This window comes from Patagioenas fasciata, chromosome 7, assembly GCF_037038585.1.
Source record: "Patagioenas fasciata isolate bPatFas1 chromosome 7, bPatFas1.hap1, whole genome shotgun sequence".
Taxonomy (NCBI): Eukaryota; Metazoa; Chordata; class Aves; order Columbiformes; family Columbidae; genus Patagioenas; species Patagioenas fasciata.
In genome coordinates this window covers 30,194,787-30,210,963 of record NC_092526.1, presented here as the reverse complement: position 1 = coordinate 30,210,963, position 16,177 = coordinate 30,194,787, and the positions used below count along the sequence as shown (strand labels likewise).

Below are 16,177 nucleotides of genomic sequence, written 5' to 3'. Positions count from 1 at the left end.
GTAAGGTCACATTTTATAGTCGCCAACTTTGACATCTGAAAACAGTTAAGAATCCATTGGAAGCTCAAGCGTTTCCAGTCATCGACTTCCTACTATAGATAAAAGATGAGACTGGGTTTTAGAAAACCTTTTCTTTACATAATATATGGTATATTTTGTCTAAATTAAGCACAAAGAATTTAAAGGAGAAAAAAAAAGTTAGAAATCCCCCAAACCTCAATTAATAACTTAATACATATTCAAATATTTTAAATTTAATAAACATTCAAACATTTTCAGTGCAATACTGGAGACAATTCATTTTTCATCAGCACAGATTTCCCTTCTCAGCCTCCTTCTCTCTTTGCAGGTCAGACAAGTTGACCACATCACCACATCAGCTCTTCTCAGCTCACGCTGAGGGAAGGACCCCCGCAATATCACGGCTGTCCATCACACTGAAGTTATCAGACAAAATCTTGCCTTCCCTGGCAGCTGTGAGCCTCTGCCAGCTCAGTCCAGCTCCCCACTGACTGGTACAGCCCAAGCTGAGTATCCATGGCCTGTTGTCAACCCTGACAGTGTTTGTCAGAGGCTGCCTGTCAGCTTGCTGCTGTCTTGACCCTCAAACACTGAGCCAGTGTCTCCAGCTTACCATGCCTCGTTGTACTGCCACGATGGGTATAGTATTATAGAAGGAACAAAGGATTTGCTTCTCCAAAAACTGATTTTTTCTCTGCTTTTATTTTTTGGTATTCCTGGAATTGTGAGAAAAAGCACTAATGTTAATCTATTTGAACACAGTAAAATACTCACAGTCCTAAATTCAGTTATGACAACATGTAGTCACTAGAGTCCTCCAGAGAGTAACCTTGCTTCCAGTTTGGGAGCTCTGAGATTATGAATTCTGATCTGTCAGCGATAAACAGGCAACCATACTTTCACAGCTATGAATAGTTCTCACTGGTAGCAGCGTCGAGCGCATTGTGAACAAAGGGCAACATTTAACATTTTTTTGGTTATTTACACAGTCAGTATCATGCCTCTGAGCGCTTGGACATATCATTGAACAGAAACTTCAACTTGAGCAGAGCCCTTAGGAGCTATTGCAGTTTTGGAATGACAAATAGCAACACAATCTGATGTCATCTTTCAGATTCTTTGAAACTGTAGGTACTGAAGAGCGAGTTTTTCTATTTCCGTTGATACGTTTGCATGCAAATGTTGATTCCCCAACACAACACAAGCTACTGCCATTAGATTTTGTAAAAATCTAAATATAGGGGAAATAATTCCACTTGTTCCATGCAAAGGTCTTTTTCTTTTTTGGTAGCAGAACACTCTTTATGAGTCAGCAGCAGTTTATTGCTTTTCTGTCTCAAGAGTTTTGAGGCAGGTTCTCCAATTAGGTTGGATCTCCACTCATGTGAGTCAGAGAGAGCTCATTGATTTCACTGTCTGCAGACTGGAACAGATCAGTTTTTTTGCCCCCCCCCCCCCCCCCCCATTTTTCTTTCTCAGCTCAACATTTTAGTAAAATGTATACATAAAGTTTTGTGAAACTTCCAAAGATGTGGCAGAGTGTCCCATTAACATCACTGAGTTTATTGGACCTGCTGCATCTTTACCAATGTCTTTTATAACTGATAGAAAACTTAACGATGGTATAGAAACTGCTTACTCTCTTCTAATAAATATGATAATCTCTCCTACATTTACTCAATAGAGTTTTAAAACTGAGATAAACAGATGTAACACCATGATGTAACACTCCACAGGAATCATGATTCTGGAGTGAAAACATTTAGCACTGCAGTACATAAGAGTAATAAATATTACTACAACAACAGAAGAAGACAAAGAACTTAAGTACAGACACGTGCTGCTGTCCATGGAATACACCTGAAAAGTGTGACAATTACAACTCATTAGACAGCAAAACAGTTTTCCCCATAAGGTTTCACGTGATAGTGGGGAAACGTGCAGTTTCTCAAGAAATACACACAATTTAAACACACAGGGACAGTATACACCAACATAAGCTCTTTCTCACTCATATTCAGGAAAACTGTCCAAAAAAGCAAGATGTCAACAGTAGGAAAGCAGAGCAAAGATAGGAGGCATAGCTGTACACAAGTTGCTCTCTGCATTCCTGTTATGGTGCAATACAATAATAATACTGAAATAAGAAAAACACAAAACACATTTTGGGCTATGTAGTTACTTTAACTTCAAAAAACAAATAGGTAGGTGAACAAACATGCAATTTTACTAGGTTTTCAAAATGCAAACACACAGTGCACATTGTCTACAATCTAGATTGCAGCTGCTCGAATGCCACATAAATCCAGACCAGAGCCAGGTCATAAAATTTTTCCAGCCTTGATTCGGTCATGAGGAATTATGGATCTGTGAGTCTGAATTTGGTGTTGAGCAAAGTAAAGGAACAGCTAACCTGGTGTTTGCATACAACTAATCATTAAAGAGAAATAACTGATTTTATAGAAAACATTTACGTCTTCCTGGACTTCAGGGGGATTTAGGCTCTAGCATCATGTTGCAACCAAGATGGTTACAATAATGTTTTTAAACAGAGGATTATTCCATTCAAGTGGAAAGATTACTATATATTTGACAGATTGACTGGCACACTAGCATTTTGAATTTCCATCAGACATATAAAGATTATAGGGATGCCTGTACTCATCAAATAAAAGATTCATTTAGGCCAGTATCTGGCCTTTAAAAACAGCCATTCGTAGGAGCTCAGAAGTCTATGAGCCTGGGATGGAATGATACTGCCTCTGTCTCTGAGCTTCCAGCAGTTCCCAAACTGACAGTTGCCTCAATGGTATCATGATTATGTGTCTCTCCATCATTTAATCATATTTTGAAGCTGTCAGGACTTGTGACATCTAAAAAAATTCCATGGCTGTGAATTTCTCAACTTAATTATGCATAACAAAAAGGTTCTTATTTTCATTTCATACAAACTGTCTGCCTGATCATTTCATTTCGTTTTCCTTGGCTTGTGTCCTTTGAATAGTGAATAATCATTCCCTCAAGACTTCCCTGTACCTTTCAGGATCATATAGATCTCTTCTCTATAAAACCATTCATGCTCATTTCGTTTGTAAGTTATAGAGTCTTAGTTATTTAATTTCCTCTGCATACAAATGGTGTTCTGTACCTCTGATCATTATTTTCTGTGTTTTTCTAGGTTACTATATCTTTTTTCTGAAATTAAGTGAGCAGACTTTTTGCATATACTTAAATGTGAGTTCCACAAAGCTGTATGGAGTTGTATAATAATGTTTCATCCCATCCTTTTCAGTATTTCCTAATGCCTTCACTTTTCTGCCCACCACCTAACACTGAGCTAACATTTGTAATAACTAGAAATTATAATTCTCTTTCAGAAATGACATATTTAGGACCTGTCATGATATGTGAAGTTTTTGTTCGTTTGTTTCCCCTGTGTGCACAGCTTTTAAATGATCAAGTTTGATCTGCTGCTTACTTGGCACTGCGAAAGGGTAGAACGATGTTCTGTAGCCATCCTCAGTTTCAATAATCTCTATCATCTGCAAACTTTCCTATTCATCCTATTTTCATCCCACAATAATATGTTAAATAGCAACCATTCAAGCATCTCACTTAATTTTAAAAATTGACCATGTCTTCTGACTCTGATTTCTAACTTTAAAGAAGCTATTAGTTCCTGAGAATAGTTTCTTTTGGTTTCTGACAGGTTAGTTTCTTTATCAACCACTGGTAAAGAACCTTGTTGTATGCTTTGGTGTTCTTCAGGGAAGGAAAACACAGCTGGTGCACAGCAGATCTATGGAATCAGTGAAGAGATACAAATACTTGAACTATCAGTGAGGGTCAAAATACTCAAGGATCATGTTAAAAGATGAGCCTATTACAAGTAAATCTACCCTCTTTCTGAAAAAAAAAAAAAAAAAAGTAAAAATGACTACTTAATTGGAAAAAAGTTGTTCTGGAAGGTGAAACATTATTTAGACTAGAAATAGAGTGCATTGTTTTTAAATGGTGAAGTCAATCATTGAAATAATCAGCAGTAGTGGTGGATTCTGTACCATGAATATTTTGCAAAGAAATCTTTCAGTTAAAATTATGTCTTGCATAGATTAGTCTGTTTTAATGATATTTTCAAGAGTCTACCTGATGACATAGTGCTTTATTAATTCCTTATTTGTCCAGTTCCTGGAAAATGTACTAACAGTCCACTTCTGTACCAGCTCAGCCTACAAATCTTACACAGACAGTAGTTCACTAAAAATAGTCTGTTAAGAGTTTCCTCTGCCTAATCCCATCCAAAGTAATGTGCTGTATGAATAAGGGTTAACACTGTGGTATTTACAAACAATGAACTCGGCACAGACTGGTTTTATATGAACAATTTGGCTTAAAATATGTAGCCACTATCAACTCTCTTCCTTGAATCCTTTGTCTGGTTAATCTATACAACAGACATCTGTACGCAAAGTTAGTAGCTGGCCACTTTCTGATATAAATTTCAAGTTAAGCTGCTACAGAAATCTTATGACAGATGTGGAACACAACAGCTGCTTGGAGGAGCAATATGTGTCTGCTCTCATCTCTGTGAGTGACGGTGATCTAATGTCTTTGTTCTAAAGCTGCTGTGAAGATCTCCCATGCGGCAAAGGCAGCCAGCACAGACAATGATGGTTCACTGCTTTCGGCCCTGTGATCATACGATGGTCTCTGTTCCAGAACCATCTGAGCTGAAAGTCGTAAGTCTGTTCCATGCCATATCAATTTGTGTAATATTTTTTTTTTCCTGCAATCAAATACCATATATTGGTTCTAGCCAACTTTAGCTTATATTGAGGCCACAGGCTTCAGCTTTTCCATGAACCGTATTATCTCAGTGTGTATATGGAACAATTGTCCTTGCTCCAAGCTCCATAAACAAACAAAAAATGTGTTTATTTGGAGTGCACCGGGTACATTTTTTTTCTGCAATGCTGAAAAATGTGCCCAAGTACATCTCAAGTGATGTTTGTAATTTGTAGTTTACAGTCTATACTGCTGGCAGCTTAGATATCAAATAATGAAGTGTGAGAGGTGCGCTGATCACTGCACCCCTAGTTATGTTGCATTCCAGGAGAAGATGCTCAGCAGACTCATGAGCATCCGCTGCCACTCAACAGCTTATTCATCAGCAGCCTGCTGGGCTCTCCTCAGCTTTGCTATTCTACACTGTCAGGAGTTTTGTTTACACAAGAGCTCTCTGTGAATTTGTTCCTAGGAAGGACACAAATACCTGTCTGGTCCCTTTTCTGACTGTAGAACGTGCTCATTGCTGAATCCAGACAGGGCTCTCTGGATGAATGGATGTCATTTCCCTCAGAAAAAGAAACACCTGGAAAATCACGTAACCAGATCTCTCTCTCTAGTTCACTTGAAGTTCAGCATTAGACAACTCTAAAAGAACGAAACAAAATAGAGAGGCATTTTCAACATTTCTTCATATGCATATTTTTCCTTTATAAAAACCAAAACAAAACACAACTTTTTCCCGAATAAGAAGAAAAGGAATTACTACTTATATTCAGAAAACAGATATTAAACAGTCCAAGATGGAGATAAATACAATTAATAAATGAATCCCAGGTAAGTTTGCTTTTAAATTGTGTAATAATTAATGTGCATCTCTAAATTTGAAACACAAACAGGTAAGTTACCTGCTGGTTATATACTCCTCAGCATTTGGATAACACTGTCTGGAACTTCCTTCTGCAAGGTAAGGAAGCACAAAATGAAGTTTTGTCAGAAATATGTGGGGGCAATAAAAATGGGACTACAAAATGAACACTCTCCTACACTCACTCAAATAGAGGGAAGGGTCGGAAAGTGAGATTTCAGTGTAATTTGCTTGACAAAGACTCAGTTAAGATCCAAGGATTCAGCCTATTAATTCAGTCTATTACTTTTTATCGAAAACACATTGTTCTCAGTGAGCTCAGTGAGGTTTTTTTGTTAGTGAAGTACAGACACGATGTTGAACTGAATTCTGAACTGAAGATAAAACCGTAATTAACTCTAATTGAATATAACGAACAAGGTCGGTCAGGCCATCGTGAGCACAGAATGGGGGTTTCCTATTAAAATAATGTTCTCTGCTACATTTCTTTCGAACATCTGAAATGTTGGTAGTTGCAGCTATGATTTACCACTCTTTAAATAGTTGCTAAAAAAAAAAAAATCCCCGTTTCCACAGCATCCAGAACAGTCATTCTCCATCCCTGCAAGAAAGTTCATACCGGGAGGTTGTATTTCACGTCAACTACTAACTCAGCAAGAACTCCAGACCAGCCCCACAATATAGTGAAAACAAAAAGCACAGGATGAACAGGTTGTCAGCCACAATGCAGGATTTCCCAAGAACCTTCCTAAGACAACACACAGGGCACAGCAACATCACTTTTTAAGAAAACAGCTGTCCTGTTGTGAATACTCAACCTGTTGTACACTTTGCCTGCTGTTAACTCTTCCATTCCCAAAATAATATTCTAATAAATTCTTAACAAAATGGCTTTTCACTATATGCAATTCATTTGTGTGCATTAGAAACTGTGCGGCTGACTGATTTGCAGAAATTAGTCTCACTGTGGTAGGCTTCTGATGTATCATCTTCTATTTCAGGAGAGAGAAGCTGTAGGATGTGGTGTGATGTTGGAAACTGTTGTGAACACATACGAATCTCACTGTGAAAACGATGGTTGACCAGACAACATGACAGGGAGTCAGCTCCAACTTTTTGTCTTCTTAACAGAACCCATCAATTTTGCATCCTTGATTTCATATTTCAGTAACAAGCAGGCATCTTTTATCTCAGCTGTAGGAAGAAAAGCAACTGTTGTCTTGCTAAATCTATCAATGGATAGATGAGAAAACTTTGGTGCATGACAGTTCATTTATTAAATGTGGTATATACACCATGGTATACCAAAGTGGAAATTAATTATTTCATTCTGATTTTTTTATTATGTATTATTTGTAAGACTTCTGTACTTGGAACTCCCAAATGAAATCAAAGTTCTCTCACTTCAGATGCTCTAAACTAGTACCAGCATCATAATCAGGTATATATAATGGTTATATATAAAGTATACATGTAATAGCCACACTGCCCAGCTAGTAGATATTGAGACACTCCAGGCAATTAAAAATATATGAACAAAATGTTTACTTTTTTTTTTTCTGAGAGTAAAATGGGGGAGTGACATGAAGCAGAAAATGAAGGAAAATAAGGGAATTTCCTACACTAACCAGCATGAATACACTTGTGGTTTTCATTTCATTGACATTTCAAAAAATTTCAAATTAAATTCTACCTGCAGAAAGACTTTTAGATAAATCATCCATGCATTCTCTTAAACACAAAACTCCAACAAACAACTAAAAAGAAGAAAAAGAAAAAAAAAAAGCAGAGAAACTTTTAGGATTCCTATACAATATGTAAAAGTTTTCAAACTAGTAATGTAAAATACTAGATCAACTCTCAGGTTAAATGGACAGAATTATTAGCTCTTACTCAAATTCAGTCAATGGATTGTGTTCTTTCTGTCACAATTAATATCTAATTGGTTCTCTTAGACATTTTAATTTCTTTCTTTCACCTCTGAGTTTAGATCATTGGCAGCTTTATCATTCTGTGCTTGCTGATGAAATAAGAATTAATACTGCCTTTGGATGCTTCATGTTAAGTCAACACAATTTCCAATGAGCTCTTGCAGGGGATTGGACTAGATGATCTTTTGAGGTCTCTTCCTGTCCCTAACATTCTGAGATTACGTGTGTGAAACCCAAGTTATCATGATTTGATTACCCATCTAATAATTTCCTTCTTGTTTGTCCTTTTGACTAGTAACCAAAGCACTTTTTGGACTGTTTTTCTTAGATTCCCTATAAATGAAAAAGTATCCTCAGGATTTTCTTTCCCCTTTGATCAATAACAACAAGACAGACAAATCCCAGCAGATAATGCTGGTGCATTTACCTACATCCACACACAGAGTCTGCTCCAGAAATCCTGTCATCCATTTCCAAGCTTGTGCCCCTTGCAAATCTGTTCTTCCCATAGGAAAATTTCTCCTCACCTGCAGATTCTTAGAGCCTTCCATAGTTACGTTCGAACAAACCAAGAGGCAGCAAACATAAAAACGAGACTATACTGTTTGTTTGGTTTTGATTCCGTGTATAGAATCATTGTGTTTTTTCAGTTATGACCAGATGCTCTTCAGCCTGGAGAACAGTTATCCACAGATAGTAATCATGGGGGAAGTGAGGGACAGAGTTTCAGTCTCCCATCACACTTGCTATTATTATCTAGATGGTACAAATGGCGTGTTAGGAAAAGCAGCCGCCAGGAAGGAGCAAGCAGTGGTGGAGCTGAAGGCAGGAGAAATCCAACTTCTTCCCAACTCAGGAGGGAATATCACCTTTATCTTTGTCTGCTCTGCTACACCTGGTAGGTGAATTTAGCTTACCAATGTGCTACTTTTAGGAGACAGAAGAGGCTGCACAAATTCAGTATGAATTGTTGAAACACGATTTCTATGTTTTTGAAAAGTTACCTGAAAGATTATAATTCTAAGGAAAAACACCAAACTGCTAAGAATAGAGTCTGTCCTGAATGTTATTGTCCAAAATGGGAACTAATGAGTTCTGCTGTAGCTGCATGTACAGCACAGCCCTACAAAGGACATCAGTTTGTCCGCTATTTTCAGCAGGCTCTATCAAAAGTCACGATGCCTCGTTTCAACAAGAAATATCATCTGTCAGTGCAAGAACGAGAATGAATGATAATCTTTGTATAAAAACTGCCAAGGAGTGATTCAACATTCATCAACTCACTTCATTCTCATTAGAAAAATTTAAATATCCAATTTAGCAACCTTTCAGTTTTCCTTTTTAGATGATAGCGTGTTGCTAAACTCATTTTATAAAGAATAATTGGTAATAATACTCCTCTTCTTTCTGTGAAATCCTGAGATGATTCATGAAATAATTGCCACTTCATCTGAAACAGTTTTCCCTTCTGCAGTACCTGTGGAATCAACCCAATTGTCTTTTCCAGAAATTGTTAGCTCTCTAGTGCAAACCATCTCTAAAGATGCTTTCATTACTTCTGAAAGCCCTACCTCCTCATGGACAGAATGTGATTGAGCACGGATGCTATTTGCAATGAACAGACAACCCAAGCTTCGAAACTATTGCAAAGCATTGAGTTACTCTGAGTGCACAAATAATCTTGTTATTGGTTTCCATTTTTATCTATTGGGCTTGAAAACTGGAGTCATGTGAAGATGTTACACAATTTTCTTGCAAGTCGCTAAAATCAATTATATTAATGCACTTAATTAATGAATTCCTTTCTTCTAGACAAACTGAAGTGAGAAAATAAACAGAAAACCAGGACCTGCTAAATGGCTAATACTTGCTAAAATTATTATTGCTAATCTACTTCCTTTTTTAACTTTTTTTTCCACATTTCCCCATGTTAACTTAGATGTGTTAGAAGAATTTAATAAGAACTACGGTACACATCCTAGGGGTTATAAATTGCATGGAATTGACCATTTGAATCTGTAAATAAAAAGCATCTGCACAAAACCAAATGATGTTCATTGTTTTTTCAACCCTCAAGTTTCAATCTCACTGAGTTGCAGACATAAGTCCAACATTCAGCTTCTGTTGCAGTCATTTGCCCACAAAACCACACGCAAGCTATGTCAGTGCCTTGTTTGTGCCTCCTATACGAAAAATCACATACGAAAAAAAAAAATTAGTATTTTGTATGCAAGACAATGCCTGTCTATTCAGAACAAAACTTTTTAGCTGTGTTTTCCCTTTGATATTTCTCTTTAGAAATGGGAATAAAAAACACAAGTAATCAGTAAAGCTGTCTACAGATCACCATAGGGAAGTATCGCAACATTTGCAATTCACACCCTTTGCAGTTTTAAAGTCTTTTGCACATTTTACATACATGCAATATTTTTTTTTAACACAATCTTAGATAAAAAACTAGACAACAGGTTTCTGAAACTACTTCTTTTATACTATTTTTGTCTTTTTAAAAAAAATCATGACAGTTGAACGAAAATTAATGCTCTTAAATTCTACTTAAGTTAACTTTTGCAGCTTTTCTCCTTATCCCTTTTTGTGTGACAATGTTTCAATCATTTGACAGAATGGGAATGTTCCCTATCAATTAAAAGTCTTGTTCTTCTGCAGACTGACATCACATCACTGAAAAGCAATCTGTCCGGTCAGTCAAATATTTTCTCAGGGATTTTTTCAGTGAGTTGTATCAGAACCATGTATGAAAAACTGTTTATTAATGTAGACATTTATATTTGGGCACCCTACCCCCAAATATTTACTGTATTACTTGTTGTTGTAATATTGTGCAACAACTTTTCAACAAAGTACAATTAAAAAAACTGCTTTAGATTTGGGGTTTATCATGCATGAGCTTAATATTTACACACTGGTGAACACATTCCTGAATGGGGATTTATTTCCCTCCAAGTTCATCTCCAAACATCATACTTGGTTTTCTGGCTTGGATAAATCCGTTAGGTCTGACTTTATCCCAGCTAAGTCTAAGCACAATTGATATTTCAAAATTCCAGATAATTGTTTCCTCTCTAGTCAATGTACCCAGGCAATTCCCAGAAGGTACCAGAGATGCCCAGTGTTCAGTCATCCCTGGAAGTACCTATTATTCTTTACAAATACCCTGAAATTAACCAGGGTGATGATGGCCTTCTGACAGACAACCGTATATATTTCGGAACCGGCATTAAAGGTGTGTTCATTCTGTGACTGCTAAATGTTTCAAGGTAAAGTACCAATGTTTTATTGACAGGAAATCTATGTACCACCACATTTTTCAGAAACACAGGGACACTGCTCAGTGAGTCACAGGCACCTGTGGTCAGATTTTTGAAGGCACGATACCGTGTTTCAGTTTTAAGACATCCTTAGGCTCTTAGTCAGCAAAGTTAAGAGCTCAGGCACCTATTTGCATCTGTAAACAAAATTAGCAGTGCTGCAGAAGGCTTAAAGCAGAATGATTAACTGCAACACTGAATAATTTCAGTTTTGCACCCACATAGCAAGAACAGCTCAAAGAAATGAAAATGCAACAGCTTAGTAGAATGGACCCTGGCTCCTAATGTGTGTTTCTGTCACAGGAGAGTTAATATCTCATCAGTTATTTAAATTAAAATGTCTAAGCATTCAAAATAACTAAAGGCCTTAGGCAAGGGCATTTAGCCAGAAAATGCTAAAATACACATCAAAGAACATTCATAGCTGAAGAGGATGAACTCAAGGTCAAAGGTGGAAAAAAAAGCTCTGAGCATTTTACCTTTCGAAGCTGAAACACACAGAGGAGTTTAACCAGATGTTAAAGGGCTACAGGGTAGGTTCTTACTGGTAACAGAAGAATGATGGATAGAGGTATAAGAGCTTCTGCTATTTTGTGATGAGACTAGAAGCAGGAAGCAACATGTGGATGCAGCCATGACTCACCAAATAGGTCCCATCTTTACTCTTGTGAAACTGACACAACAAAAGCAAAAATATTCTATTAAGCAAGATCATTTTGAGAAACAAAACCACTCAGAAATGTTTATCTCAGGCCTTAACAATGTACCAGCATTCAGGAATTCCTGGATGTATGTTCAGCTCTTCTAAAAAAGAGCTGGGAGCACAGTAGGAAGGTCAGGAGTTATATGCAGAATGAGGTCTAGCTTCAAACATCTTAAATCAGAATTATTTATCACCTGAGAGAAAAAGAAGTGACTAAAGTAAACTGGCCAGCTTTGTTTTACCTGTGCAGTTTTAAGGCTCCATGCACACTAGCAAGCTCAGTTCGAGAAGAACTGAAGAAGTAGTACTGTAAGGAAAGCACAGTATTATCACAAGACTGCCACATAGAACATTGCTAACATCTAGGATTTTTCATACAGCTATGGAAAATATGCCCATGCAGCCTATAGTGAGGACTGACAATACTCTCATCTCAACCAGAAGCAATCCTGATTGTCTGCCTTCATCAGAGAAGGTACTGCAAAAACTGAAGGCAGCTAGGACTCAATGTAAAAAAAAAAAATAGTGAGTGCTGCTTTCAGACTAAAGCATAGATGGGTTACAGGTGCAAGGAAAATATGAAAGCTGTTTCTCTGAAAGACAAGCAAATGACATCTGAATGAATCTCAGTCATGTAGAATGCAGTTTGACTTACACAAATCTGAGTGAAGAATGAATCTTGTCTTGTTCATGGTGAGCTGGGTATATTTTTATCTTTCTAGCCAGTGCTTCTACCAGCCGTAGGAAAACTACAAACAAAAAAACAAAACCAAAAAACCCCAACCCCAAACCAGTAGTTTTTACACGTGTGTGAAATCCCCTTACCAGCTCGATGTTTTTGTTCTATACGACTGGTAAGACTCAGCTGCGAAGTCAGCTAAAGCAGCTGGCTGTGAAGAGTACTTGCCTTTTGCCTAAAACTCAAATTATTAAGTCACTTTAAAAATGTACTGTGCCAATACAGATTCACTCTATTCACCTAAATAAATCTATTTCCGTGCTCATCTTAGAGAGATCATATAATCAACAGAAGATCATAACTGGACACCTGTAAAAATTTCTGAGGTTGGGGCTGGAGAGGATCCTGACGTGTCTTGAAGGCAGCAGCACGTGCGGTGTGATGCTGGGGCACGCTCGGGAGCACAGAAGGAGGGTTATAAAATCGGGGGCACAGAAATCACCTTTCACCCACAAAACAAGATGAGCTATCTGCACTTTGACTACCTGACATTTCTTGTGTGAAATCCATAGTTGATAAGTATACAGAGCGAATCTGGAAAAAGCAGCAGAGAGATTTGAATGGTGTTATATTTAGCAGAAAAACCTTTTAATCCTGGTGACCCTTCTTGCTCGTGAATGCCTGAATTCTGCCATGAGATAAACTCTGTGTGTCTCTATTAATAGTAAACATTCTTATTAGAGCAGCTGCATGTTCAAAAGAGTTAGAAGGACACGGAAAGATCTTGACAACCAATGCTACCTCCAACAGAGTGCTCAGACAAACCTTTCTTAAACAGGCTCTTCTGGAAATCCAGTCACAAGCGCTACTCCAGATCCCCTGAAACAAGAATGGAACAAAACAATAACAAGCATCCCAATTCCATCACAAGGTGCAGATCCTAGGTTTCTTCTCAAGAGGGAGGTAAAAAAATTATTAAAAGCAACAGAGACAAAGCCATTTCTTTTCAGGTGCTGTCTAACTCCATAAGCTCTGACAAGAACAAACCTTCACCAGTGTTGGATGGAAAGGAAGATAACTCATTCAGAATTAATCTAAGCCAGGATGGTGAAAGAATTACAAAAGAGTCTTTTCAAATTCAGTCTATGTATATCACTCCAAAGAAAGAGTTAAGCCAAAAGGACCTGACATAGATCAGATGTTTCAAGAGCTCTCTGCCCTCCAGGACATCATGTACAATTCTGGAGCAAACTAGATCCTTGTTGTTCAAAGGGTACGACACCAATATTTGATCTATAAGGAAACGTCAGAACAGGGCCTGTTTATGAAGCAAAATGGAGTACAAGAGCCCTTTGCTTTTCCTAATGATTTTTCTGAAGGAAGAGAGGCCAAGACAATTTCATCCTTCTGGGAACACCAAACATCAGGAGAATCTATAGAAACGAGGGACTGAGTGGGTGAAAGGTAAGAGAGAAGCAGCTCCTCACATCTGAGATTAAAAAAAAAAATAAAAAAAATCCTTGTAGCTTTAAAAAATATCTTGTCTTTCATAAACTAGGAATAAGAAAGGGGTCAACACAAAGTCTGTCAGTTGCTCAAATAGATACGGGACAGAGCTACATTCTTCCCTCTCTATTCTGTGGAACTTTCCCTTTCATCCTCTTTGTCGTATGATTAATATAAAGCTGCATGTTTCCTATAGTAACTAAGTAGATTAGTTTATTGTGAACAAAACAGCCGCTTTAAAAAGGTCACTTCTGAAAATCACTTCTGAAAATAGGAGTTAGGGACCTAAGTAACTTAGCCATCTCTGTTGAAAATTTCACCCTTAGCCTACCACATGCTTCTCTTCTCCATCTGGAGACTGGAGATAAGAGCTTTTGACTGTGGCTGCTTCTATCATCTCAGGAATAAGAGAGCTAGTGAAAAAAAGCCACAGTGGCAGTGAGCACTCAAGCTGGTATAATGGCAGTGCTGCACTGATAGCATCCATTTCCCTACACTACGGAAAAATGTTATTACTCATCAATTCAAGTACACCTATCCTCACCAGCATAGTATTTGACCTCCTGTAGCTTGTTTGATGCAAACCTTATGAAAATGTCTCTATAAAGTCATACAAAACAACTAGGGTACATTCAGGCTCCCTATCAGACTTCCTGTACACCATAATGAAAACAGAACACGCATCTTTATGAGGATGTGCTTAATGGAATAACAGGCATCTGTATATTCCAAAGGATCACTTAATAACACCATCTGAATGAGAGTTGATCTCCAAGTTCAGGTCCCTGCTGAGCAGAGCTGATGTTGACTCCTCCATTTAATTTTCAAAATGCCTCTATCCAAGCAAAAGAAAACAAAACCAGCAGGCAAAGAAATAGCTGAAGTCTTATGCTGAACCTGAAAACAAAGTGCTTCTGTCAGGTCCTGAGTGAAACCATTGAGGTAGCTTGAATTTGGGATAAACTACCATAAAGAGAAAAAAAATATTCAGAACTTATGACCGCTTTCTTCTAATCAGTTGTGGTTATTTCAAGCCATGACAGATTTATTTGGTCTGCTGCTATTCAAGAAACAGTGAAGACTGAACCTCAGAAAGTTTGAAGGTTTCAAATTAAACTCCTACAATATCTGAATTTTGAGGTGAGCCTTGTGCTCTGATGTTGATGCACAGGCAGAGCATTTAACTGTGAAATCTGAAAACATGTGTTAGTAACTGTTGTATAAAATTCAAATTGTAGTTGTTAATCCTTTATTGCTAAAACCAGAATAATCTAAAATGTCATTTTATTTTAAATTAAATTATGTCAATCTTCAATGTGCTTTGTGCAGCAACAAGATAACAATGTCTTGGTGTTTAATTCCTAACACCAGACCTATAGGATGAGAATCCCAAAATGGAAAAACAGCACCTGTTTTTTTCCTCTCATTTCACACCACCTCAGGTAGAAGTTCTGTCCCTAACTGATATAGTAGTGATCTAGTGGCATCTGCCCCTTCCTCTTGCCCTGGTCTTGCCCATCTCCATCACTTACACAGCAGTTTCCGTGGGAGCTCTCACAAGGACGGCGAGGGCATCAGCGGCAACTGGCATCAGGAATCCGATGCTGCCCGAGTGTCGGAAGGCTGTTCAGCCGTGTCATTTTGTCAGTTATTCTGATGATGTCACAACACACGGGTGCTGCAGGGAAGCACTGTTGTTCTCTGCTAAGCAACCAAATCCAACAGCAGTAACACTCTCGCCAGCGGAGACAAAAGCACAAGGATTCGCTGATGTGCCGTTCTCCATGAGCAGAGCCAGCAGAAGCACAGGGAGCCACAACAAAGCCCCAACACTGCAGGAGCAGAGCAGCAGATTCACTAGTGGGAGCTTGTTTTTTCCCTGTTCCTAAGCAAGAAAGCAGACATGGGAGTTAAGATCTGGCAACTCTTTTAAGCTCAGACTTTCATGCTGAGTACACCACAGGTATTAACCATAGTTAGAGTTAGTGCATTCTGGAATTTTAAAACTCAAATGTACAAATACCACTGATGCAAATCACATTCAAACTGTTAATCTGGGAAAGACATACACTTGCTATATTCCTTCTCCTATCACTTAACATTTTGGACTGTGCTTTCTGCAGATTTTTTTTTTTTTTACACAACCTGAAATTCAGTGAAGAATCATAATTTACGCTCCAGTGCCATTCCCTGGATGTCAGTCCATGCCCATAGATTCATTAAATTACATAAAATTCGATACAAGAATAACACCTGTGAATGAGAGGAAGCAAAGCTGTTCAGAAATGGTATTCAAATCTTCTATTATGGCTGAATACCAACAGTTAATTAATCAATGCAATGCCATATTGCAGC

The 16,177-nt window shown here is 37.9% G+C and overlaps 2 long non-coding RNA genes across 3 annotated transcripts in view; both read right to left on the bottom strand.

Annotated features, from left to right (window-relative positions):
• LOC139828369 (uncharacterized) overlaps positions 1-9,487 on the bottom strand; it is an 88,291-nt gene extending 78,804 nt beyond the window's left edge. For both annotated transcript variants that reach the window (XR_011739885.1, XR_011739886.1), the window contains exons 1-4: positions 6,640-9,487; positions 5,715-5,766; positions 5,294-5,454; positions 635-737 (exon numbers count right to left, since the gene is read on the bottom strand). This is a non-coding gene — a long non-coding RNA (uncharacterized lncRNA). The remainder of the gene's footprint in view (positions 1-634; positions 738-5,293; positions 5,455-5,714; positions 5,767-6,639) is intronic.
• Positions 9,488-10,110: 623 nt separating this feature from the next.
• On the bottom strand, positions 10,111-15,700 carry LOC139828368 (uncharacterized). The gene is made up of 3 exons (XR_011739884.1): positions 15,355-15,700; positions 12,293-13,195; positions 10,111-11,944 (listed from the first exon to the last, which is right to left on the bottom strand). It is a non-coding gene; the product is annotated as an uncharacterized lncRNA (long non-coding RNA).
• Positions 15,701-16,177: the final 477 nt, after the last annotated feature.